This window comes from Pseudorca crassidens, chromosome 7, assembly GCF_039906515.1.
Source record: "Pseudorca crassidens isolate mPseCra1 chromosome 7, mPseCra1.hap1, whole genome shotgun sequence".
In the NCBI taxonomy this organism is placed as follows: Eukaryota; Metazoa; Chordata; class Mammalia; order Artiodactyla; family Delphinidae; genus Pseudorca; species Pseudorca crassidens.
Genome location: NC_090302.1, coordinates 57,952,041 through 57,977,484, shown reverse-complemented (window position 1 = coordinate 57,977,484; position 25,444 = coordinate 57,952,041).

Genomic DNA, 25,444 nt, shown 5'->3' with positions numbered 1-25,444 from the left:
TCAATAAAATTTTTCTATCATAAAGACCACACTGAAAATAACATAATAAAATAAGAAAAAATGCTTAATTGTAATATCTTATCCTATTTGAAATAATGAATCATTTTTTATAGAACCTTTGGTTTAAGAGGGAAGTAAAAGTTAAATTACATCTGTATGGAAAGAATGAAAGTAAAAAACACTTTGTGCTAAAACTTTTTGAAAGTTTTTTTAGTTGTTGGGAAACAAAAGCAATATTCATGACAAAAGCGATGACTTTAAATGCCTTCATATTAAGTAAGAATGAAATGAAGGGAAGTTAACATTCATCTTAAAAAATGTGAAACAGGCCTGTGCGGCTCTTCGGTGGGGCTAATGGTGGATTCTGGGAGGGCTCACTCCAAGGAGTACTTCCCAGAACTTCTGCTGCCAATGTCCTTGTCCACACGGTGAGCCACAGCCACCCCCTCACCTCTGCTGGAGACCCTCCAACACTAGATAGCAGCCGTGTGGCTGACAGAGTCTTGGTGCTCCAGCTGGTGTCAGGCCTGAGCTTCTGAGGTGGGAGAGCCGAGTTCAGGATATTGGTCCACCAGAGACCTCCTGGCCCCACATAATATCAAACAGTGACAGCTCTCCCAGAGATCTCCATCTCAACGCTAAGACCCAGCTCCAATCAACGACCAGCAAGCTCCAGTGCTGCATATCCTATGCCAAACAACTAGCAAGACAGGAACACAACCCCACCCATTAGCAGAGAGGCTGCCTAAAATCATAATAAGTTCACAGACACCCCAAAATACACCACCAGATGCGGTCCTGCCCAACAGAGGAACAAGATCCAGTCTCATCCACCAGAACACAGGCACCAGTGTGCTCCACCAGGAAGCCTACACAACCCACTGAAGCAACCTTACCCACTGGGGGCAAACACCAAAAACAATGGGAACTGCAAATCTGGAGCCTGTGAAAAGGAGATCCCAAACACAGTAAGTTAAGCAAAATGGGAAGACGAGAAATATGTATCAGATGAAGGAGCAAGGTAAAAACACATCAGACCAAACAAATGAAGAGGAAATAGGCATTCTCCCTGAAAAAAATTCAGAGTAATGACAGTAAAGATGATCCAAAATCTTGGAAACAGAATGGAGAAAATACAAGAAAAGTTTAAACAAGGACCTAGAAGAACTAGAGAACAAACAAACAATGATGAACAGCAAAATAAATTGAAATTAAACATTCTCTAGAAGGAATCAATAGAAGAATACCGGAGGGAGAAGAATGGAAAAGTGACCTGGAAGATAAAACTGTGGAAATAACTACCACAGAGCAGAATAAAGAAAAAAGAATGAAAACAATTGAGGACAGTCTCAGAGACGTCTGGGACAACATTAAACACACCAACATTTAAATTACAGCGGTCCCAGAAGAAGAAGAGAAAAAGAAAGGGACTGAGAAAATACTTGAAGAGATTATAGTTGAAAACTTCCCTAATACGGGAAAGGAAATAGTTAATCAAGTCCAGGAAGCATAGAGAGTCCCATACAGGATAAATACAAGGAGGAACATGCCAAGACACATATTATTCAAACAATCAAAAATTAAATACAAAGAAAAAATATTAAAAGCAGCGAGGGAAAAGCAACAAATAACATACAAAGAAATCCCCATAAGGTTAACAGCTGATTTTTCAGCAGAAACTGTGCAAGCCAGAAGGGAGCAGCAGGACATACTTAAAGTGATGAAAGGGAAAAACCTACAACCAAGATTACTCTACCCTGCAAGGATCTCATTCAGATTTGACAGAAAAATTAAAACCTTTACACACAAGCAAAAGCTAAGAGAATTCAGCACCAACAAACCAGCTTTACAACAAATGCTAAAGGAACTTCTCTAGGCAGGAAACACAGAGAAGGAAAAGACCTACAAAAACAAACCCAAAACAATTAAGAAAATGGGAATAGAAACATACATATTGATAATTACCTTAAATATAAATGGATTAAATGCTCCAACAAAAAAACACAGACTGGCTGAATGGATAGAACAACAAGACCCGTATATATACTCTCTACAAGCGACCCACTTCAGACCTAGGGACACATACAGACTGAAAGTGAGGGGATGGAAAAAGATATTCCATGCAAATGGAAATCAAAAGAAAGCTGGAGGAGCAATTCACATATCAGACAAAATAGATTTTAAAATAAAGACTATTACCAGAGACAAACAAGGACACTACATAATGATCAAGGGATCAATCCAAGAAGAAGATATACCAATTGTAAATATTTATGCACCCAACATAGGAGCACCTCAATATATAAGGCAAATGCTAACAGCCATAAAAGGGGAAATTGATAGTAAAAAAATAGTAGTAGGGGACTTTAACACCTCACTTTAACCAATGGACAGATCATCCAAAATGAAAATAAATAAGGAAAGACAAGCTTTAAATGATACATTAAACAAGATGGACTTAATTGATATTTATAGGACATTCCATCCAAAAAAAACCAGAATACAGTTTCTTCTCAAGTGCTCATGGAACATTCTCCAGGAGAGATCATATCTTGGATCACAAATCAAGCCTTGGTAAATGTAAGAAAACTGAAATCATATCAAGTACCTTTTCTGACCACAATGCTATGAGACTAGATATCAACTACAGGAAAAAAAACTGTAAAAAATACAAACACATGGAGGTTAAACAATACAGTATTAAATAATCAAGAAATCACTGAAGAAATCAAAGAGGAAATAAATCAATACCTACAAACAAATGACAATGAAAACGTGACAACCCAAAACCTATGGGATGCAGCAAAAGCAGTTTTAAGAGGGAAGTTTATACCTATACAATCTTACCTCAAGAAACAAGAAACATCTCAGATGAACAACCTAAATTTACACCTAAAGCAATTAGAGAAAGAAGAACACAAAAACCCTGAAGTTAGCAGAAGGAAAGAAATCATAAAGATCAGATCAGAAATAAATGAAAAAGAAATGAAGGAAACGATAGGAAAGATTAATAAAACTAAAAGCTTGTTCTTCAAGAAGATAAACAAAATTGATAAACCACTAGTCAGACTCATCAAGAAGAAAAGGGAGAAGACTCCAATCAATAGAATTATAAATGAAAAAGGAGAAGTAACAGCTGACACTGAAGAAATACAGAAGTTCATGAGAGATGACTACAAGCAACTCTATACCAATAAAATGGACAACCTGGAAGAAATAGACAAATTCTTAGAAAAGCACAACCTTCCAAGACTGAGCCAGGAAGAAATAGAAAATATAAACCAATGAATCAGAAGCACTGAAATTGAGACTGTGATTAAAAATCTTCTAACAAACAAAAGCGCAGGACCATATGGCTTCACAGGCAAATTCTACCAAACATTTAGAGAAGAGCTAACACCTATCCTTCTCAAACTCTTCCAAAATATAGCAGAGGGAGGAACACTCTCAAACTCATTCCACAAGGCCACCATCACCCTGATACCAAAACGAGACAAAGTTGTCACAAAAAAAGAAAACTACAGGCCAATATCACTGATGAACACAGATGCAAAAATCCTCAACAAAATATTAGCAAACAGAATCCAACAGCACATTAAAAGGATCATACACCATGATCAAGTAGGGTTTATCCCAGGAATGCAAGGATTCTTCAATATACACAAATCAATGTGATACACCGCATTAACAAACTGAAGGAGAAAAACCATATGATCATCTCAATAGATGCAGAGAAAGCTTTCGACAAAATTCAACACCCACTTTTGATAAAAACCCTCCAGAAAGTAGGCATAGAGGGATCTTATCTCATCATAATAAAGGCTATATATGACAAATCCACAGCCAACATCGTTCCCAATGGTGAAAAACTGAAAACTTTTCCACTACTGTCAGGAACAAGACAAGGTTGCCCACTATCACCACTATTATTCAACATAGTTTTGGAAATTTTAGCCACAGCAATCAGAGAAAAGAAATAAAAGGAATCCAAATCGGAAAATAAAATGTAGAACTGTCACTGTCTGCAGATGACATGATACTATACATACAGAATCCTAAAGATGCTACCAGAAAAGTACTAGAGTTGATCAATGAATCTGGTAAAGTAGCAGGATACAAAATTAATGCACAGAAATCTCTTGCATTCCTATACACTAATGATTAAAAATATGAAAGAGAAATTACAGAAACACTCCTAGTTACCACTGCAACAAAAAGAATAAAATACCTAGGAATAAACCTACCAAAGGAGGCAAAAGACCTGTATGCAGAAAACTATAAGACACTGATGAAAGAATTTAAAGATGATACAAACAGATGGAGAGATATACCATGTTCTTGGCTTGGAAGAATCAAAACTGTGAAAACGACTCTACTACCCAAAGCAATCTACAGATTCAATGCAATCCCTATTTAACTACCAATGGCATTTTTCACAGAACTAGAACAAAAAGTTTCACAATTTGTATGGAAACACAAAAGACTCCAAATAGACAAAGCAATCTTGAGAAAGAAAAACGGAGCTGGAGAAATCAGGCTCCCTGATTTCAGACTATACTACGAAGCTGCAGTAATCAACACAGTATGGTACTGGCACAAAAACAGAAATATAGATCAATGGAACAGGATAGAAAGCCCAGAGATAAACCCACGCACATATGGTCACCTTATCTTTCATAAAGGAGGCAAGAATATACAATGGAGAAAAGACAGTCTCTTCAATAAGTGGCACTGGGAAAACTGGACAGCTACATGTAAAAGAATGAAATTAGAACACTCCTTAACACCATACACAAAAATAAACTCAAAATCGATTAAAGACCTAAATGTAAGGCCAGACACTATAAAACTTTTAGAGGAAAATAGGCAGAACACTCTATGACATAAATCACAGCAAGATCCTTTTTGACCCACCTCCTAGAGAAATGGAAATAAAAACAAAAATAAACAAATGGGACCTAATGAAACTTAAAAGCTTTTACACAGCAAAGGAAACCATAAACAAGACAAAAAGACAACCCTCAGAATGGGAGAAAATATTTGCAAATGAAGCAACTGACAAAGGATTAATCTCCAAAATATACAAGCAGCTCATGCAGCTCAATATCAGAAAAACCAAACAATCCAATCCAAAAATGGGCAGAAGACCTAAACAGACATTTCTCCAAAGAAGATATACAGGTTGCCAACAAACACATGAAAGGATGCTCAACATCACTAATGATTAGAGAAATGCAAATCAAAACTACAGTGTGGTATCACCTCACACCAGTCAGAATGGCTGTCATCAAAAAATCTACAAACAATAAATGCTGGAGAGGGTGTGGAGAAAATGGAACCCTGTTACACTGTTGGTAGAATGTAAATTGATAGAGCCACTATGGAGAACAGTATGGAGGTTCTTTAAAAATCTAAAAATAGAACTACCATATGACCCAGTAATCCCACTACTGGGCATACACCCAGAGAAAACTATAATTCAAAAAGAATCATGTACCACATGTTCATTGCAGCACTATTTACAATAGCCAGGACATGTAAGCAACCTAAGTGTCCATCAACAGATGAATGGATAAAGAAGATGTGGCACATATATACAACGGAATATTACTCAGCCATAAAAAGAAACGAAATTGAGTTATTTGTAGTGAGGTGGATGGACCTAGAATCTGTCATACAGAAAGAGAAAAACAAATACCGTATGCTAACACATATATATGGAATTTAAAAAAAAAAGGTTCTAGGGGCAGGACAGGAATTAAGACACAGATATAGAGAATGGACTTGAGGACACAGGGAGGGGGAAGGGTAAGCTGGAAAGAAGTGAGAGAATGGCATGACATACATACACTACCAAATATAAAATAGACAGCTAGTGGGAAGCAGCTGCATAGCACAGGGAGATCAGCTTGGTGCTTTGTGACCACCTAGAGGGGTGGGATAGGGAGGGTGGGAGGGAGATGCAAGAGGGAGGGAATATGGTATATATGTATATGTATAGCTGATTCACTTTGTTATTCAGCAGAAACTAACACAACAATGTAAAGTAATTATACTCCAATAAAGATGTTAAAAAAAAAAAGGTGAAAATCTTCATGGTGACTGTAAATAAACTATTAGAAGTTTTGGATTTAAAAAAAAAGTGAAACAACAAACCTACCAAAACAGAGTAGGGAAAGGGAATTAATTTAATGCAATCTGACAGTAATGGACTAGAAAACAAAACAAAATTAAAAAAAGAGATAAATACAAAAGCTAGTTTTTTGACAAGCCCCAAAGAAATAAACATTTTATATTCCAAATTAAGGAGGAAAGAGAGAAAAAGGACAAAAATCTACAAGGTATGGATACGAATATAACCACATCTAGAAACAGAATATTTTCAAAGAACGTAAGAAATATTACATGCAACTCTACGGCAACAAATTTATAAACCTAGAGAAAATGGGTAATATAAATAACTCAGTTAAATAAAGAAGTGTCAGAAAACTTGAGTAGATGAGGCAATATAGGACAGGGTGAAAAAGCATAAATATTTTCTATCAAAAATAGCAACTGATAACATTATAGTTGATTTTCACCGAGGTTTTGAAAAACCAGACCTTGCATTTTTCCCTCCCATTCTTTGTGCCTTTCTTCCTTTGTACCTTAGAGAAACATTTATCTAGTGTTTAGTATGTCAGTCACTGTTTTAGGCTCTAGAATGCAACATTAAATAAAGCAAGGTTGGGTTTCCCTGGTGGCACAGTGGTTAAGAATTCACCTGCCAATGCAGGGGACATGGGTTCGATCCCTGGGCCAGGAAGATCCCACGCGCCACGGAGCAACTAAGCCCCTGTGCCACAACTACTGAGCCTACATGCCACAACTACTGAAGCCTGCATGCCTAGAGCCCATGCTCCACAACAAGAGAAGCCACCGCAATGAGAAGCCCAGGCACCGCAACGAAGAGTAGCCCCAGCTCGCCACAACTAGGGAAAGCCCACACGCAGCAACGAAGACCCAACGCAGCCAAAGATAAGTAAGTAAATAAATAGATTTATTTAATCTATTAAATAAATAGATTAATAAATAAAAATTAAAAAGTTTAAAAAAAAGGCAAGGTCCTTGTCCCCAAAGAGTTTACCTTGTATTTTACAGTTCTTAGATAAAGATGGTAGACTGCTCAATTCATTTTACATCATAAATTGTAAAACTTGTAACAAACAGTATCAAAAAACAAATCCACAGACCAATCTCACTAACAAATATAAGTATAAAAATTATAAATGAGACATAATCAAATAGAAAGTAAATAGTGTTGAAAGCCAAAGCTAGACTGACTAAAAATATCTGTTCCAGGATTTTAATCATGGCTGTAAATCAGGAAATCCATCAATATAATTCACTGTATCAACAAATTAAAGCAAGAAACAGTATTTAAACATACAAAGAGAAAAAGTATCTGATAAAATTCAACAGTTCCTGAAATAATACTCAAACAAATTAGGAATAGAAGGAAAAGTATTAACTACATAAAGAGGTAAGATATTGGTCCTGTTATTAAGTAAACTCTTTTCCTAAAACACAGAGCCTTTTCCCTACATTTGAAGTAGTTCTACGGAATTAAAGTTTTAATATTAGTTTTTACATTTTATCAGAGCAATTATAGCCATACCAGTTACAATGCAAATTCAGGATTTAGACATAGGCAAATCTAAGCATCCCCTGCAAAATGAAAGGCCAAAAGCCCAATGAGTTTCCTGTGGAATTTCCAGTCACTTGAACTTTGCACAGGAAAAGTGCTTAATAAATATTTGTTCAAGGTGAGCGAACTATTTAACCTCCGTGAGCCCCAGTTTTCTCATAGAATAGGAAGGCATGCCCTGCCTGTCTCATCAAGGTGCTAAGACAATACAATCAATAATGTACGTGAAATTGTTTTGTGACCTGAAATGCCAAACAATTGTAAGTTCTTTTGGTTAATATAAAAGAGAATATGCTTAGATGTCAAATGAGTAACGAAGACAAATTCTAAGCGTTTTCAGAGAAGTCTGAATGAGGTCATTCTAGGCATGCATCCTCAAGAAAGACTTCTTGATGGACACTATCCTGGGCTATATACTTATCCTTACCTCCTCTGGCCATCACTATCTGATATTACAATTGTTCATGTTTTGACTGTTCTTGACTACTCTGAGGCTTATCTGGAATTCTACCCATTCAGTTGACAAATATTTAATGAGCATATTCTATGTGCTAAACATAGACACTGTTTTAGACAAAAGTGGCCAGTCTAGTTTCTTTCCTCAAAGAACTTATAATATGTGAAGAAATATTTCCAAAACTTCTAACATATGTATACTAATATCATTATTTATGTTGTATCAACTATCTTAATTTTATTTATTCAATGTTTTTCTTTAACTTCCTTCAGTTTCTAAATTTATATCTTATGTTAGCTTTGACTTAAGCAATCCTATTCCTGAAACACCCAACTTTATATGCTAGTTTCACATTTTTCAAATACATGTTAAAGATTGCACATACACACACAAATTGTTTGCTTATTTGTGTGCCAGCAAAATGATCTCCCAAACCACCAGTAACACATGCATCTTACTCCTGAAAACAGAGAAGGGACACAGAGTAGTTCATAGTGAATTGAGATGCACACATTGTGCTCTAGGGTTAGTTTAATGTTGAGGCAAGTCTTGTGTCAGGACTAAATTTTGGCAGGTAAGAGGAAAAAGCTATATTCTTTTCCCTGCAGCCCCTTATTAGGAAGGTCACTTGTCAACAAATGCAGAGGCAGACCCCCACTAGAGTACCTGAAACAAGAAGTTGAATTTGTTGCTTGCTAGGGAAGGAGAGGCTATGCTTGTAGAACATAATTTATCAAAACAAGCAAGTATAGGGTGTTGGGAAGTGTGGAGTTCAGAACTGGTAGGCTTTCAGAAGGGCCTGGTTACAGGTTTGTTGGTCCTTAATGCAGAAGCCTAGAGAGAAGGTGTTGCTAATGGGCTCTCAGAAGCTGAGGCTACCCTTGATTGGCTCTCAAAAGCTGGGACTGTTACTGACTGACTGACTCTCAGAAGCTGGGTTCTGATGCACAGGAGCAAAGGCTCATTTGGAAAGGGTTTAACACCACTGCTTGTGTGGCTAAAGAAATATTCAGTACCTTCCCTGGAAGACAAGAAAATTTTATTCTTGCAACCAAAAAGAAGAGATAAATAAGTAACAACATGATTCTAAAGTGGACAATGAATTGATTTAACCAACTAGCTTCAAAACTGTATCTACTGAAGAATTATTTTTAATTTTTATTTATTTATTTATTATTATTATTTTTTTTTTTTTGCTGTACGTGGGCCTCTCACTGCTGTGGCCTCTCCTGCTGCGGAGCACAGGCTCCGGACGTGCAGGCTCAGCGGCCATGGCTCATGGGCCCAGCTGCTCCGCGGCATGTGGGATCTTCCCAGACCGGGGCACGAACCCGTGTCCCCTGCATCGGCAGGCAGACTCTCAACCACTGTGCCACCAGGGAAGCCCTATTTATTTATTTTTTATAAATAGTAAAACCTGTTAGAGCAGCACTATCAGTTTAATCACAATTGCCCAGACTACCAATCAAAGATTAGAAGGAAAAGTGCCTGCCTGTCCATAAATAAATAAATCTCTTCTGCTACTTGCTCTGGAACCCACCATACAGAGTTGCCTATGTGAAAATCAGCTTCCTTTGAGTATGTGCTCTTGGAACTTTGCATGATGTCTTATTACTTATGGTCCATCTCAGTTTTAGCCACCTGTAGAAGGTGACTGCCTGTTTTGGAGGTACACCTCAGAATTCCCAAAATGAATTTTGCATATGCCACACAGCCTTTATTTTAACTTTTATTATCCAAAATGTCCCCACTCAATTTAGCGAAACACTGGCTACTCAATTTTTTTCAGACACAGTGACTAATAGACAGATATATACATGTATACTGTACATGTGGACTCAGGAATCCTCAGGTGCACAGACGGCTTACTTCCTTGTTAGAAACACATTTTTGCTGATACCTTAAATATGGAAGTTATGCTTTTCTGTCTCTTTACTCCCCCACCCCTCTGAACTACATAGAATAGATCCAGGCAACAGATTCATGATTTTAAAAATATGTGAAATATAATTTCTTTTATATATGTATAAATACACACACATGCACATATATACACACACATATGTGCCCTTCCATTAACTTGTGGTGTGTGTGTGTGTGTGTGTGTGTGTGTGTGTGTGTGTGTGTACTTCTACTAACTGTCCTAAACACTGGGTAATTTTTTTCTTTAAAATGTATTTGAAATTTAGTTTATAAATAATTCCCAGAATTTAGTGTCATGGGACAAGGTTCACAACTAATTTAGGCATAACAACAAGTATGTAAGCCTCTTATATCAAATTCATATTCTGTAAAATGTTCTAAAGTTTTATACAGCAGAGTTATCATTTATGCCATGGGAGTACAGGATTCATTGTTTTAATTAATCCTGAGTGATCAAGTTTTAGAACATTAATATATATTGGGACTGCTCTGTTGCAAATTCAATAACACCTTCTTGGAGTATGACACTGCTATTATCTTCCCATGTAGACTCCTACTATGCTTTTTCCCTTTATTTTTGGAAAAATAATGTGACAGTTAATTAATATTCTCTAGGTTTATATATCATGATATATAATTCACCACAGTTGCTAGGGAATGTGGCCTTTCCTATTATATTATTAATAAACAGATATTAATAATGATAACAGTAACAATAACTTTCTTATCTGTTCTTTCATTCATATTTATGAATCATAAAACTTGCTGAGTTCCTACTAGGTGCCAATATTCTGTGAGATGCTTCAGGAGATACAAACATGAATAGTTTGCAATCTAATGAGAGGCTTATATTGTTACTCACAGAATCTCGATAATTTATAATGTGAACATGAGCTATGAATGTACTTAAAGTGGTTCTGACTCTACCACTTACAACCAGGGTGGGTTGTGACAAGTTACCTGATTATTCTAAGCTTCAATTTCTGCATCTGTAAAATGAAGACAGTGGTATTAAGACCCTCACAGAGACTGTGGAGCATCACAGAAAGTATGTGAGCAATATGCCTACACAGTGCCCAGAACACTGTAAAGACATACTTAAGTTTAAAAACTAATTTAATTTTTAAAATTCTAGAATATATGTATAATTTTGTTCAAAGAGCAGGAATCATTATTTCCTATTACACAGAGAGGTATAGAAAAGGGAAATGACTTATTCAGGGTCACCCAGCAAGTCACTGGCAAGTCAATACCAGAAGTATCCTCAAGAAAAAGCATGTCCAAAGGTGGCTGACATCAGTCACCCAGAGCTTTTCTTTTAACTCAGAATAAAGCTTCTCGAGTGAAATCATCAGATTAGGGATGACTTACAACTACTGTGGAGAAGCCAAGGACATATTTATTAGTTTTAAACCATGCACTTGCTTCCAACCCACCAAAGGATGGGATATGGTTTGCAAAGTTCTGACCATGAATTAGAATTACATACTGTATGCATGGTAGGGCTTACTTTTGCTTTTCTACCTACAACCTTAGGTCTGATTGTGCTGCATCTCTCAAACAGTCTTTACTCCTGGCCAAAAGAAAATAGCCCTTGCTCTAAATTGCCCTCCTGAGTGGGTCTTTGTTCTTTGAGACTCTCATTAGTTTATCCTCTGTGCTACAGATTGCATTTGGCAAATCCCCAGTGGGCAGGATTCCATTTAAAAACAAAAACTTAAGTATTGAAAGTGGAAAAGAAATTGATCTCATTTGGTATTCCCAATGTACCACTTCTGGTAGTTTGTTTGGTTCATCCCTCCAGAGAGGGAAGGATGGCAAAGGCACAAGGGGTGTCTTTTCCAGCTGACTTGTCTCAAGTACTATGTAGAAACAAACTAAATCAACAAACAAGAAAATGCAACAGTGGGGGTTTTGGTGGTCTACCTTCCCCATCAGGTGCATGTTCATCTTGTGACACACCTTGCATAGTGCCTGGCATAAAGAAAAGCTGCCAGGCAGAGTAGAAAGAAAATTATATGTATTTGGAGTCAACCGGATAGCAGTTCAAATCTTGTTCCAGCTCCTTGCTAACTGTACTAGGTTAACTAAATTATGTAAATTATTTAAGCATCAGTTTCTTAATCTGTAAAATAGGAATAATGCTACTTTCTCTATAGAGTTTTTTTGAAGATTAGAAGTAGAAAATGCAAAGCATCTGTCACACAGTAGAAATTTAATAAATAATTTATTATTATTACAGTAGATGCCTAATGAATGTTTGCTGACTAAAAGAGATTATGAATTATGATAATGCTTACTGTGAGCCTCAGAACTCTGTACCTATTTAAAAACATGCATCGTTTTTTTCCTCCATTTCAGAAGTACTTTTCTCCATACAGAATTAGAGAATAGGGGGCGGGGAGGGATTTTATGTAATTGAGGTACAACGGAACCCTTAGACACAAAAATCCTCTTAAATGAATGAGCCAACATTTTCTCACTGTACATATATTTTATATATATATAAAATATATAGTATAGACCAAACTATACATACTATATACGTGTGTGTGTGTGTGTGTATATATATATATATATATATATAAAATACAGTATAATATATAATAACATGCTCACTAAATGGGAAGAGAAGTATAAAACGACTCCATGCTGTCCCTTTGCAAGAGCACTGTGTTAATGCCCATGTGCAGAGGACGGACAGCAGCAGGCTAGCCAAACAGCCACCATATGGTCAGCTGGAAGAGGAAAAACCTCCAGGTAGGAGAGCAGAACTGTTCCAAGGACATAGTGAAGTCGAGTTTGCAAGAACACGGCATCAAATGACCTGGGGTGCTTAGGGCAGGAAGGTGATGAGGGTCAGGCCTACACTACAGCAGTCAATAGACTATGGACAAGACTTGCTTATTCATTTTTTTTGTTACTATTGCTATTTTTAAAGCAAAGTGATTGATATTGTTATTATTTTTAAACAAGATTTTGTTCTGCAGTGGGTAGGGGAAAGGATTGGAAAAGTTAATTAAGTATTAGAGGGCACACCAGCTGGGGTTGAACATGGGATCATGTTATTGTCTACAGCACATAGTTTACTAGCTCTGACTCCTGCCTGCGAGTGCAAATCCAAGAGACAGACATCATCATGCAGGTGCTGTAATGCAGGTGTCTCTTTGGAATCACACATACCTGGGTTGGTTCAAATCTATTTCCTAACGGAGTAACCTTGGAGATATATATTTTATTTCATATATTATACATACACATGTGTAACTGAGCTGTACTGAAGATAAAATACAGTATTAGGTACTGGTAAATGATAGCTATATTATTTTTATTCAAAGTGGCACTTTCCTTGTACGCACGTATACACACATACACACACACATCACATGTGGCCCTGACAAGGAGAGGATATGTGGATTAACTTGACTCCTGTCCTTAGGTCGACTTCCTTTCAGAGGGCTCCTACTCCTGTTCTATAAATAAACCACATAGGGCCTCCCACCATCTCACCAGTCTTTTCCATCATCCTTGCCTCATGTGTCATCTCTCACCAAAATATACTCCCCAAATTAAATACAAGTCAAAGATTGAGGGGGCAAAAAAATCCTTGTTATTGATCCACATATGCAAACAGACTCTTCTCTACTCTTCACCAAAACAAACCCCTATCCAGAAAGCCTCATTAACAGCGAACTTACCAATAGTATGAGGATTTATATCCAGAACTGTAAACATTTAAAATTAAATATTACACATCTATATTTTTAAAAGTCCTTTAGTCGTTGTAGCCTAGTTAGCCTCCAGCCTCCTTCCATGTTTCTCAGTCCTTGCCCTCTTTTTTCTCCTCCCCATTCTGGTCCTCTCTAATCTGCTTTCCACCTGTCTCCCATCAAATTCCCTTCCTCTAAGTTTCTGAGATTTAGAATTCCAATCTCTACCATTGTCCTCTCAATTCTAGTGATAGAAACTACTTCCTGGAGTTGCTATTTCCATGATATCTTAGTTAGTTGGTTAACAAATTTATACCTTATTAATGATTCTTTATCTTAATTCTCCAGGTTCCCATAAGTGGTGTGGAATCAATCTCCTAACTGGGCCCTGTAGATACAGAGCTAACCCTTGTTGAACATCTCCTATGTTCCAAATATTGTGCCTGTCCTCTACATTTCTTATCTCAGGTAAGTGACAGATTATGTGGAAGAGTATCAGATATGTTTAGCAGCAAAGAACTAGTCTTTTTCTTGTTCTCACCCATGTCAAGGCCCCAAAGTCTAGAAGGATCATTATCACCCTGATCTTCCCATCTTCAAGTAGAACTGTGCCTGCAGAGGACTCTTAACCATGTGGAGAATAATGTCACCAGCTACTGCATCTTGGAACAGTCCCTGTCCAATAGAATTTTCTGCAATGGTGGAAATATTTCATATCTGTGCTGTACAATATGGTAGCCACTGGTCACATAAAACTACTGAGCACTTGAAATGTAACTACTGTGACTGAGGAACCAAATTTTTAATTTTAATTAAAATTTCTACATATGGTCAGTGATATTATAATGGACAGCAGAGTTAGACTTTTCAGGGCAGCAACAAACTTGGGTGGGGTAGAGGAAGCACCTTTTGGTCTTCTGGAGGTACAATTTCACAGGCAACACAAATAGCAATTGGGACTGTTGAATTGTGTGCCTAGGTGACTTGTCAATGAGCTTTCATGTATAAAAAGACTGTCAAAAACAGATCATTCATGCTGGGGCTCACCTCCACAGGTGCCAGGGAGCATCTTGACTCGGGGAAGAAAGCAAATCTATACTCCATGATTAGCATGTGATTATATCTTACAGACAGGCATCAATGCCTGGTGATTTTGATGCATTTGGCTTTTATCTTGTGAGATTTATTTAAAGAAGCATATGCATGGCTTAGAGCCTTAGGGAATGATAACACATAAAAATAAGAAAGCAAAAGAAAACCTGCTTCATTTGTAAAAAGGCTTATTCCTCTTTCAGTACCTCCAAATTCTACACCTGCACCTCTTTTCTTAACAAGTCCTTGGCTAACTCAACCCTTACAGAATGTCTTTCAGAATCCACCCCATCAGAGAAAGCTCTTGCCCACACTCCATTCCCCAACCCCCAGCTTTTAGGAGAAGAGGCCAAAAAGGGCAAGGGAAAAACAGTGCTGATTAGGAGGTTGAGAAGAGGGAGTTAGAATGAGTTTTCATTGTATTTGTAATGCTTTATTTCTTTAAAAAAAAAATGGAAGTATATATAAATAAAATTTTAACTTATTTCAAGATGATGGAAATTGTTTATTCTTCTTCTTCTTACTTTCCTTAATTCAATTTTTTAAAACATTAAAAATGAAAAGAAAAGCAATTGTGAAAAAACGATTAACTCCAGACACTATCCTGCTCTACTTTTCTATGTTGGTCTTTTCAACTATTATCACTCTGGAAGAGATGGATCTTTATAGTGTCCATGCTGTTAACTTAATGTTATCCAGTAACTATTTACGTTTAACTTTTTGCAAGTCCATTTGGTATATATTTGGAAATGTCCCTGAACAAGACTGTTTCTGTTAAATAGCCACAGGGTGGGATAAGGCACTTAGAACATATTGCAAAATTGCCCCCAGCTTAACCCTCAGCTTTACATATATACATTTCCTTATGTAAGTTTGCATAGTACTTTATAGGCTATTAAAAGTAAGACACTTCACTAAAGTGCTCACAATTTAAATAAAGGATAGTGAGTAGGTTAAAAGTTCAGAACTAAAAGAACAAAAGACTAGAACTCAGTAACAAAGCTACACTCTGTAACCAGAGTATTTAAAGGCACTTGCTTGTTCAGGTTGGTTTCAGCTTCAAATTTTTTCCGTATGGGCTCTTGAGTTCATTTATATTTATTAGATTATGTATGCCAATTTTGGTTTGGAAATGATCATTTTTGATATCTAAATATTAAACAGAGCACACCTACTCTTTTCTGAGCGATTTTGTTGCTATGGTTGTTGGCTTTCTGAATGCTGGACTAGTTCCAAAGGTGAGAAGGGTAAAGGCTCTTTTCCAAGGATATCTCAAATTCTTAGCTGAAATATGTTACTTGTGATAATAACTTTTTCTGACTGTCTCCTGTTTTGCTGGCATTGTGTATGTCACCCATACTATGAAGGCTGCACTGGAAGTGCTAGAATTGTGTTTCAAAGAGAAGAATAATCTTAATGTTCTTTCAAATATCTCATATAGTAACGTACAAAAGCTTTATGGATGTTGATGAGTAATGATACTCTTATTTGATATGGAAATTTTTGAAGTAAGCATCAGGATCCTGGAGTAGGATCAAAGAGAGCTGTAATACTAGACATCACTGCTACACAAATTCTCTACAGAAACAGCAGAGAAATACTGAATTTTATATAAAATACTCCCATATTTTTACTTATTATAATGGACTTTCTCATCAGACATGTTTTTATACTATGTCTCTAGATAGATGGTATGCTAGTCTTTTAGCAAGTCATTTATTTTGGGCAGCCTTGTATAGATTTTATTAACAACATGCAGATTTTGGGTTTTTTCAATGTTAACTTAATACATACAATTATGTACAGATAACAGCGTTTTCTGACTCAGTACTGGGAGTCTTTTATTATTATTGCACATTCTATTTTGGCTATTATACTTGTTTAATCAAAAACTATAATCTGCAATATTTCTTGGTTTCAACAAAACAAGTGATATGATACCTAACTATTAGAAACAGTGACTCACAGTGGTAATGACTGGGGGGGCTGTGTGATAAGTGATAAGACAAATACAACTGGGAGGCTGCCCTTACCACACCAATTATTAAGAATCTCTTCCTATGAGTAATAAGTGGAGTTAATGTTGTCATTCCGAGGCCATTTTAAATGATAAATTTCTTCTCATCCAAATGAATGCAATCCAATATTTTGAAAAATCTAAGTTTTCACAATGATTTTTACCAAGATTTTATTTATTTTTTTTAAGCTTTTTTTGCCACGCAGCTTGTGGGATCTTAGTTCCCCAACCAGGGATTGAACCTGTGTCCTCAGCAGTGAAAGCGTGGCGTCCTAACCACTGGACCACCAGGGAATTCCCTTTCCCAACATTTTAGAAAATGATATACAACATATAAGAACTATACTAGTTCATAATCAGTTTCTTAAATTGCGAATGTTGCATTGACTCACATCTGTTTTTGTGAGTCCAGTGCTTCAGTGAAGGAGCAATATATTATGGTGGCCTTAATCAAACCATGTAATTTCTCTGAGTCTACGATGAGTTTCTTCATTTATAAGGCAATTTAGCCAAGACAAAAATTTCCCAAAGTTTCCATGGAATGCTAGCTACATTCCACAGACCTAAAAAGCAATGTTTTCCATCATCAAAAACATTTGAGAAATATTACACACAAAACTCTCCTTCTGGTGATTCATATTAAATATCAACATATTACAAGCTCATTAATTTGACCCCATAATTTCGTTTTTAGTATGAATTATCTAGTAATAACCCATAGTGCTCATGGTAAAACAGCAAACGGACTCAATGTGATATATGACATTGAAACATTCTTATATAGCAGAGGTAAGTTCTAGCAAGTGATCAAGAAACAAAGAAAAGTCATAAATAAGTAATCCTAGGGCTGAAAAAATAGAAATAGCTATAGTTACAACATAGATGATCAAAAGAGAATACTATAAACATTTTATTCCAACAAACTTGAAAGCCAAGATGAATTTTCTATAATTTTCTGAAATTGCTTTCTAAAAATATTATCAAAAATCACTCAAGAAAAAAATTCTACATATTGATTATCATTATTAAAATTGAAATCAGTAATCAAAAATTTACTCCAAACCGTTTCTGTACCAATTGATTATACATTCCTGTCCTAAAAATTTCTTCTAAAAGTTTTTAGTAGGGACTTCCCTGGTGGTCCAGTGGTTAAGAATCTGTGCTTCCAGGCTTCCCGAGTGGCACAGTGGTTGAGAGTCCGCCTGCCAATGCAGGGGACACGGGTTCGTGCCCCGGTCCGGGAAGATCCCACATGCCGCAGAGCGGCTAGGCCCGTGAGCCATTGCCGCTGAACCTGCGCGTCCGGAGCCTGTGCTCCGCAACGGGAGAGGCCACAACAGTGAGAGACCCGCGTACAGGAAAAAAAAAAAAAAAAAAGAATCTGTGCTTCCACTGTAGGGGCCACAGGTTCAATCCCTGGTCAGTGAACTAAGATCCTACATGCCACACGGCGTGGCCAAAAAAATAAATAATAATAGTAATAAAATAAGTAAATAAATACAAGTTTTTAGTAAATGCCTTACTAAATCTTCCTTCAACAGAAAATCCCCAACCTATAAAATTGTATTAGACGTAGAAAATTAGGGAAAGCTATCTATCTGTTTTGTTTTATGGGACTAGTATAACTTTATAACAAAACCAGATAATTCAGTATACCAAAAATAAAATAAAATTAAAAAACAATATTAAACAAACCAAAAAACCTGAGATCAATCTCAATTATAAACAGAAAAATTAATTAAAATATTAGTAAATGGAATGTAGCAGTGTATTAAATACTATTCTACCAACCATAGATTTTTCATAATTACAAAAATATAATACAACTTCAAAAATATAATAGAACTTAAAAGAAAATATTCATATATTTATCATAATAAAGGAATACATGACATTCAATGCAATTCAACACCCACGCTTGATTAAAAAAATAAATTCTAAGAAGGCTAAAAATAGAAGAGAATTTCTTTAATAAATATTTACAAAACAACTACCTCAAATCCTCTACTCAATATTAAAACTCTACATGCAGTCCCAACATGAGGGTTTTCACTATTGATTATTCAATATCACGTAGGAGGTCCTAGGCAATTCAGTAAGACAAAGTACAGAAGTAGGAGGTATGAGGATTGGAAAGAGGCATGCTTTATAGTCACGTGACCCTAAACTAATATGGAAGAACAAAGGATCAAGAACAAACAGAAAAGGCTACGATAATTTTGAGAAACAAGGTTGGGGAGACTTTTTGTGCCATATATTAATCCTTATTAAGGCTCTAATAATGAAGACAATGTGGTCTTGGAACATGAGTAGATAGTGGACCAGTAGAACAGAGTAAAGAGCTCTGACAGGGGAACTTAATATAAGACAGAGATAGTATCACAGATCAGACAGTAATAGATAATGTGAAATTGATTATCTACATGAAAAGCTAAAATATGATCAGATACCTATATCACACTTGACATAAAACTGAGTTCCAGGTGGATTAAAGATCTGTATGTGAAAACTAACACTTTAAACTTTTAAAATAAATTAAAAGAAAACCTTTTTTAACTGATCTCAGGTTAGAGAGAAAGTTTCTTGAAATCATTAAAACACAGGCACAATAAAAAAATTAAAACCTGCTAAAATTGATGACATCAGAATTTCTGTTCAAAGTCTCTCTGTAAGTTTAAAAACAAGGAACAGACAAAAAGAAGATGATTGATAAAGATTAATATTCAATTTAAGAATTCTTATTAATAGTTATAAAAACATCAAACAACCTAATGGAAAGGAAGAAAAGGGATATAAACAGGTACTTCAAAGAAGAAGAAATCAGAATTAATAATAAACTTATGAAAAGATGTTCAACCTTAATAGTAAACAGGGAAATGTTGATAAATCAAAAGGAAATACCATTTCACATCAATCATATCAGCAAAGATTGAAAAGTTTGCTAATGCCAAGAACTGATGAGGATGTTAAGGAATACAGGCTGGAGAGCAATTTGTCATTAAATTGCTTCAACATAGCAATGCTAGGTCATACAATTTCACAAGGAAATATACACAGCAATATTAACTATAACACTGTGGTGAACAGAAAACCTTAAGAAGAACGTAACTGTCCATCCAAATGAAAAATGAATAGACTATGGTGTATTTATATAGTAGAATACTACACGACAGTTAAAATTAATGAATCATAGATAAAAGATTAAATATCAAAACAAAGTACAGCAGAAGCAGCAAGTTGCAGAAAGACAAAAACTGTATAATATTCTTTGTATACGTTATGAAATGTGTAAGCAGTATATTGCCTAGATACATACATGCTATGCTCTAAAACATGGATGGGAAAGATAGTAACTTCCAAATAGAAATTATTTCTGGATGGGAGGGAGGTAAATGGGATTGGGGAGGAGCACACAGGTGGATTCAACTATATCTATAATGTTTTAGTCCTTAAAAATATCTCAAGCAAAAACAGCAGCATTTAAAAATTTGATGAGGCTCAGTGGTAAGTAGTACATGGGTGTGTGTTTTACTGTTTTTATATTTTTGAATGTTTTTAATATTTTAGAATAAAAATATTTTAATAAGAAACAAGAGTACAGTGAGCTTGGGAAACTCAAATATGACTAAAACCAGTAACATATGACTGTCCTAGCTTGTAATGATTTGCCTGGATCTCAAGGCTAAGGAATCACTGCATTAACTTTTTCCCAGCTCTAACTGGGACAAAACACTTCCTTTTTCCCCAGCATCCATCATCTTTGGCTTCCAACCTGGATTGCTTACTGGGTGCTCTTTTTGTTTCCCTCCTTAACTATACAGCAACACCCTTGTACAAAGCTTTCAGACTCCAGCAGCTGATTCTTAATCCAGATAGTGCATACTGAATCATTTCCCTTGGCAGACCGGTCCCTACCCATCTGTTTAGATTCATCCCTGAACATGGGTATGCTGTGGTATATTCATACTATGAACCATCTCACAGCAGTTAAAATGAAGGAAATATTATCACATTTCTCACCATGGATACATCAAAACAATAGGAAACAAAAGAAGCAAGTGTTCCTCCCAAGAGCCATTTATTTTGCCCTCCTTGGATTCTACCCACAGCATGGCCTCAGCTGGAAGTAGGCACTGCCATTTTATGGCTGCAGCAGTTGAAGATTCTGAAACAACATGGAAAAAGCTTCTGCTCTAGTGTTTATTGAAAACACATGAGCAGAATACAAAATTATACCTCTGATAGGTTTTAACATTGTAAAAATTATATATCCAGGACTGGAAGAGAATGGAGAAAAATGGAAATAGATTTTTTTTTCTTTTAATGTGCCAGGATTGTGGGTAATTTTCTTCCCTTTCTTTTTCAATTTATCAATACTGTTAAGTGTTTGTGTAACAAGTTATTTTAAAATGTTAAAATGTAGGTTGTAGGACAGATAGAATTAATCTGTAATCTTTCTGGTAATGAAGAGTGAGTTTTCTCAGAGTTGATAATGGGTTTCAATTCTGCTCTCAGAAGCAGTTTATCTACAGTTCCAGGACAGCCATTTTCCACTGATCACATGCTCTGGAATAAGAATGACAGGGCACCACTGTACTACATGGTGTCTGAAATTTTAATTACAACTTGCTTTTCAAAGCCTTTTACAGATTAATTATTTCATTTGCATTGCAGAAATGGTGAACAAAGGTTACATGTATTTCAAAGGCAGTTGGTGGAGTTAGTGTGAACAAACTGCTTGACCAATGCTATTGGTTAAGATCCGCTGGTGAAATGACCATAGTCCAGTAAATGCCACACTGGGAAGGTGATGAAGCGCTTCTGGGGGCAGAAGTATAACATCTGATCAAAATGATAGGCTTTGGTGTTCAGGAGGCCTTGGTTCCATTCCCAGCTCTGCCACTGGGTAGCCTTGAGCACCATATTTGCCTCATCTAAATTTCAGTTTCCTATTTGGAGAAACGGGGATAATAATGACCTGACAGAATGAACATGAGCATGAATTGAGGCATAGATCTGTATGTGATCTTAGACATACAACAGCTAGCCAGGGACCTGGCCCATAGCAGATGCCCAATACGTAGCTGCTTTTATTTTTCACTCAGCTCCTTTTCCCTGAGTTTTACTATAGATCGCACTGAACTAAGTAACATAGGTGGGCCATCTCTGAGCAGGCCTATAGGTAGAGTAGCAACTTATGTGAACAGGAATCGCCAAGGATGTTGTAAGTCTGGTAAATGCTGTTTGAAGAGTACTCACACCTATGGATTTACAGGAGGCTCCAAGTCTCCGTCCCATGAATCTCTCCACCTAGGACAATTCCATAGATATGTATCCATATTACATAGCGCTGAACACACACTTTTCAGCCTGCAGATCCAAAGTAATCTTGTGAGTAATAGTGTTTCAGGACCCCACATGCTTGGGTTGGTAAATCATTCCTAAACTGACAGTTTGCTAAATGTTCTTATTAACGGTAAAAGAATAAAAAGAAAGCAAAGCAGAAACAAAAGTAAGGAAGGAAAAAGCATAAACAAAAGTAAGTCTGGGCTTTCAGACTTACTTAGGCAAGTCACTTTACACCCTCCCTATCACCCCTTAATAGGTAACAAAAGGGAAGAGGAAGCTATTGCAAACTCCAATCCATTGTTACAGGGCAGAATCTGTAGAGCTGTGACATAGGACCTGGCAACTAGAAGAAACCCCTTTGCCACAAGCATCCAGAAAACCACTGGTTTATCTCTCTCATTTTCTTTTTTCCAGAGTCAATACATTCATCTACAACTACTGCTCAATGATCAAGGAAGGAAAGGGGAGGGGAGGAAGAAGGATGGACCAATGATGTTGATTTGAGCTTAGGAAAAAAACTCTGAAAGCAGCTGTTTTCACAGATGCATCTCCTATAAAATCCCAGAGAGGCTGCACCTTGTCCTTGGGAATATTCCAAACCATATCCTATTGGCATCAGTCCTGGTGGGATACCAATCATCTAAAGACTCTATATATAAGAAACCATCCTGGGAATTCCCTGGCAGTCCAGTAGTTAGGACTCCACACTTTCACTGCGGAGGACCCGGGTTCGATCCCTGGTCAGAGAACTGAGATCCTGCAAGCCATGTGGCCAAAAAAGAAAAAAAAAGGAAAACCTTCTCACCTCACCCCAGGTACTCAATTTTTCTCTTTCTGTCTGAACTTTGCTCATTTTTACTGAAAAAAAAAAAAAATACAATAGATCTCACACTAAAGTTTTTATATTCCTCCAGGGTATTTTTCTTCCATTTATTTCAGGAACCATGTCCAGAAAATATTCTGAGAATGAAATTACACCAAGAATGAAACAACTTACAGAACCTCAACCTTTGGGGGCATGACTTCATATGACTTATTTTAAATAACTGCTGGTGTCTGGGATTGCTATAGATATTTGTCCTGTTGCATCATTGCAGGATATCTGACAAATGTTTTACTGGCAGCTTGTAAAGGAAAGACAAGTGATGAAGACAAGGCTATGGAACATAATATGGCAGGGTCTGTATGGAGATCCCAGCTCCTCTGAGCTCTCAGACTCACTTAGGCAAGTCACTTTACACCCTCCCTATCACCCCCTAGATTTCTTGCCTGGCAAGCAGGGACAATAGTATTTTTCCAATTTACCTCTCATGGTTGTCATAAAAATAAAATTTTAAAAATCTATATGATGGTCCTTTTGAGTGAAACATAAACGTACACATAAGCCATTGCTATTTTTTTGCCTCCAAATTCCATTTGGGGACTAATTCCACTGGAATTAAGTTATAGTTTCCCACAGCTGTCATCTCTCACCTATCTCTGCAAAAACAAAATCATTTAGAGAGTGTTATATACTGAATTGTGCCCCCCAAAGCTGTATGTTGAAGCCCTAACACCCAACATGACTTTTTGAAGACAGGGCCTTTAAGAGGTAATTAAGGTTAAAAGAGGTAATAAGGGTAGAGCCCTAATTTGATTGGACTGGTGTCCTTATGAGAAGAGGAAGAGACACCTGAGGTCCTTCTCCATATGCACAGAGAGGAAAGGCCACATGAGGACACAGCGAGAAGACAGCTGTCTGCAAGCCAGGAAGAGAGCTCTCACCAGGAACTAAATCTGACAGCACCTTGACCTAGGACTTCAGCCTTCAGAACTGTGAGAAAATAAATGTTTGTTGTTGAAGCCACCCAGATGGTGGTTCCTTGTCAGCCTGAGCTGACTGATACAGAGAGAAAGAAAATAGGGGTACCTGTTTAGCCCCACTCTGGACTCAGGATGCTATACTCCTAGCCGCAGGCCACCTATGCCCCAATACCTTAGAGGGCACTAGAAAAAGACTATACAGACCCATTTCTCCCTCTTGCTTTAACCCTTTCCCTCCCAAAGGTAGCCTTAGTATCTGAGGTTTCCACCATTAAGCACACCTTCCAGTACAGTTCGGAATCAACTAAAATACAAAGCTTGAGGGCATCCTTATATCTGTATTCATTGGCTCCATTAAAATAGCTTCCCAGCTTGTGAAACGTCCCCAGGAGCCTTACTGGGGACGCCCTCATCTGCCATACATATCCCAAAGCCCCGGGATATAGATGCCTAAGATTTGAGCTAAACCATAAGGTGACGAGTCTTGTACCTCAGTTGTCCTTACATGATGGAAAAATTTTCCCAGCTGCTTCTAAATTGTGGGCTGTTTATTGTGGTTGAGATTTAAAGTCATGTTAATGTACAATGATAGAAATCAATGTTAAGGTTTAAAATTTAATTTTATTCCTAGATGTTTATTAATTTGTTGTACCTTGTCCAGCTGAATCCAGCTATATTTCAGACTCTACTAAACTAATACATGATCTGCTGTAACTGCGTGCCGCTTGGTCATCCTTCCAGACACTGTGGGCACGTCTTGGGTCAGAAATAAAATAATATTTTTTAAAAAACCCTCTGCTTTCTATATTTTTCTTTTCCTTTTTTTTTTTTTTTTTTTTTTAAGGAGGGAGACACATTGACATAAATCCCTAGCAGGTGATTTTGCAAGTCTCAGTGTAGCCTGTGCTGTTACCCGGACTGAAGAAAACATCGTTCCATTTCACTGCCAACTCTCTGGCCATGCAATTGCCCTCAAATGGACTTTACTAAAAGAGCACTTCAAATCAGCACCACAGAAAGGATGCCATTCTGTGCCTGTCAAAGCCATTTTCCCTCTCCCTTTTCAGCTGTGCTTTTCCACCTGCAGAAAACCCCACCTACTTCCTGAACCAAAGCAGGCATTATGTGAGGAGTCCTGGCTTTACTAGCAGAAGGGGTCCAAAAATAGCTGTTTAGCCACAAATTCAGAATCTGGTTTGCCTGGTGTGAGTGCTGGGTACCTGGGGCCTGACCAAATGGTAATCCTCTCCTTCCCTCTGTATTCTGGGCCTGGTCCACACGGCCTGGCCTTCTGCCTCAGCTTCCCGCTAGGACTTCAGCCCTTTGCTGAGTCACAACACTCTGGACTAAGGCCCTACACATCGCCTGGCTCCTCAAAGACATTTCCCCTGGGGAGAAAAAACATG